The following is a 3721-nucleotide window of genomic DNA, read 5'->3' on the forward strand; positions in this document are numbered from 1 at the left end:
ATCTTCATCTGGTAAACAAGCTATAATTTATGTATGAATAAGCAAAAGTAAACACGTTCTTAATTCTTAACTGCATCGTTAGTGCACCATCGTTTGTTTAGTTGTTTCCTTTTTGTAGACATGCTTTGCACTTTGTGGGTATTGATTTCAATTTTTCATTTTTTTGGCTTTCTTTTTAACTAAATGGAATCATATGGTTTTGGTGATTAAAAGCACGAGTTGTGAACAATTAAGGTTTGTGAATCATATTTATGCTGGTCACTGTGTATAAGATCAATTTTCTGTTTAATGCTAACATTGAATACTAGCCAAAAGTCATGTTTATGTATAAATACTCATTCTTTGCTGAGAAAAATATTCAGATCAGTGGCTCTTTTAAATTTTTATATGCGCCATTATTATGTCTTGGTGGTTTCTGAAATACAGAATAGTGTAACAGTAACACTTTGTTTCTGGCCCTGCACGTCAAAGTTGTAGATCTCTATGTGTTAATAAATTGAAAATGTTAAAACTTTTATTTAGTTTTACTTTATGTCAAATGTTTTCAAATTATTCAATGATATGATACTGAAATTTGATGATTCCAGTCTTTTTTTACCCAGGTTCTGCTCCAGGTAGGAGAGCAATTCCTTTGGGAAAATGATCTTTTTCATAATGTTAAGTTGATACCAGTATTGATATTTCTGGGTGTAGAAAGTAGCATTTTAGATTTCAGAAGTTGGGAGTGAGTTCTAATGTTACTAGCAATGTAGGAAATCACGTGAACTCTCTGTTTTTCATTGTGGGCATGGTTCATTTTGTATTTGGTAGTTAATTCAACGCCAAGTTGATTAGTTAGTGCTCTTTTATATATATATTTTTTCTCTTAATAATGTACTACCAATTTTGTCAACTTCTTAGTGGAAATTAAAGCGAAACACATCTTCTTTCCAAACTAAAATAGTTGAATCCTGTTTTATCTTTAAAGCTTGGTGGACTGAAAGATCTCTTTTTACCTTTAATTGAACAGTGGATTCCTTTTTTATTAAAGTTAGCTGAAATTTTGATGCATACTCGACCAGTTGCTGTATGAGCTATTTGTTGTCAATTCCTGCCTCATGATATGAAGAAAAGTTGGTCTTTCTGTATTAATTGATGTTCAACATAGTCATTTTGTCATTGGGTATCTACAATTTCTGATTGTTTTTTATTCCAAGGATTTCATTAATCTCTGTGGAACTGTGGTAACTTTTTTTGTTTTTTTTTTCTCATTTTGTGGGCGTGATGAGAATGTTGTATCTGGAAAACTATTTGACTGGGTCGGTTAAGGAGCTTGCATTTGTTGCCTCCATTTTGAGACTTTACTCATTAGTTGATCCATGTTCTTACTAAATGGTCTGTGCAGAGCAGAAATATTCTTATTTGTTTTTTAGGTTGTCACAGTTTGCATTGACGTTTTCCGCTTTATTTTTTCTTTTAGACTTACTGGTTCCTTTTTTCTTCTAGGGAAACTCCTCTTCCTCTTCTTTGTTGTTTGTTTTTACACTACATATGATGCCATGTGGCTCTCTTGCAATAATAACTTCACCGCTTCCCATATTTCAGAACATTATGAAGAGCTTAACACAATGGGCATTGGTGTTTTGCACCTGGAAATGAAGGAGAGACAGCGTTGGAAAGCTGAAGAGGAGCTTTGTTACGTGCTTATGTAAAAACAATAGGCCCAAGGGAGTGGAGCCTTGTATCACAGCGCATGAACACACCCCTAAACAGGGACGCAAAATACGTGTTAGAAAGGTGAAGAAACTACCTCAAACCCGGATCAAGAAGGGATCTCTTACTGAAGAGGAGCAGCATCTTGTCATCTGTCTTCAGCAAAACACGGCAACAAGTGGAAGAAAAATGCAGCTGAAGTCCCTGGCCGCACTGCCAAGAGACTGGCAAGTGGTGGGAAGTGTTCAAAGAGAAGCAGCAGAGAGGAACAAAGGATAACAGCACACCAGTTAATCCAATTGAGGAGCGCAAGTACGATCAGATATCTAGAACTTTGCAGAGAAGCTGTGAAAGACGGTGCATTTGTCATGGCTGCTTCGAATGGAGGGTTTCTTCAGACTGACTCTCCACCCCTAACTTTGCTACCCCCCTGGCTTTCTAGTTCCAATGGAACCTCGACTATCAGGCCACCATCCCCTTCTGTAACCCTGACTCTGTCTCCCTCAACAGTGGCAACTACTCCTCCAATCCCATGGCTGCAGCCTGAGAGGGGGCCAGATAATGCCCCTCTTGTTCTGGGAAATTTGCCGCTTCATGGCTCAGTTCCCACTTGTGGGGAGAACCTATTGGTATCTGAGCTGGTAGACTGCTGCAGAGAGTTGGAAGAAGGGCATCGTGCTTGGGCAGCACAGAAGAAGGAAGCAGCATGGAGGTTGAGAAGGGTTGAGTTGCAGCTGGAATCAGAGAAGGCATGTCGGAGGAGGGAGAAAATGGAAGAGATAGAGGCTAAGGTGAAAGCTCTTCGGGAAGAACAGAGGGCTACTTTGGATAGAATTGAAGCTGAATACAGAGAACAAATTGCTGGACTGAGGAGGGATGCAGAAGCCAAGGAGCAGAAATTGGCTGAGCAATGGGCTGCAAAGCACCTGCGTCTTACTAAGTTTCTTGAGCAGATGGGGTGCAGGCCCCGGCTACCAGAGCCCAATGGCCGGTGAGGAAGTTCCGGTAAACATATTTGGTGATTTTGTATGGCACCGGTCTTTCAGTTGGAATTGTATGTTAATAATATCTTTGCTGTTCAGGTGTCCATTACTGTTTGAAAATTCTGCTATACTTTATATTTATAATTACTGTAATAACGTTTTACTCGCAGCCTGGATTGAATATAATGTAGCATGAGCTGAACTTGCTCTATCATGCATTCTACTTTTATAACTATATTCCAATCATGTCTCATTCTCAATATCATTACTATTTTGATTAGGTGTTATAATGTGAAACCAAATTGATCTATGTCTATATGGTTCATCAACTGTTAATGTATCGTATAACATGCCAATGAATATCTGAATATGCATTTCGCGATAAGCAATTAGCCGTCGAAGCATGTCTCCATCAACCTTTGGTAAGCTTTAAGCATGGAAGAGCTGAGCCCAGATGCGAACTTTAGTTTTTAATCTGAGCATCAAAGGTCGTGAAGCTCCAAATGCGCTACTGCTATGGATATGGAACTGGGGAAATGCTGGTCTTCTGTTTTGAGTAATGTGAAATGTGCATCAGTAATCCACGGAAACAACCAAATAAAAAATAAATGGAAAAAGAAAGTAACTACATAAACACACAACATACTTAAAAGAGTTATCATCATCATAAAATTTCTGACTCAAGAACCCAAGTTTTGTAACTTAAAGCTGTTTTCTCGAGTCATCTTAAAGCACATTACAGAGATTTCTTCCAAAATTAAGCACCCGCTGCTTAATTTTGTCTCCCATCCTCTGCTTTTTCAATGTAATTATCAGTCAAACCTGCAAAAATAAATAAAGAAAAGATTTACAGCTGTTTACAAAATGAATGCATATGTAACACGATTTGCACTCATCACACCAAAAGAGCATAAAACTATATAATGAAAAACATTTCGTCTCGGAAAAGGAGATACATACGTTTGTTAAGATGCGCTTTTTTTATTTTAATTTTCGCTATTGATGAACAAAAAAGTTTCAGCCCAACCGAGTTTCACTTCACCTGG

At 38.0% G+C, this 3721-nt stretch overlaps 1 pseudogene; it reads left to right on the forward strand.

Annotated features, from left to right (window-relative positions):
- The first annotated feature begins 1634 nt into the window (after window positions 1-1634).
- Window positions 1635-2917, forward strand: LOC116110545 (annotated as a pseudogene).
- Window positions 2918-3721: the final 804 nt, after the last annotated feature.

Source organism: Pistacia vera, unplaced genomic scaffold, assembly GCF_008641045.1.
Source record: "Pistacia vera cultivar Batoury unplaced genomic scaffold, PisVer_v2 Contig605, whole genome shotgun sequence".
NCBI classification, from domain to species: Eukaryota; Viridiplantae; Streptophyta; class Magnoliopsida; order Sapindales; family Anacardiaceae; genus Pistacia; species Pistacia vera.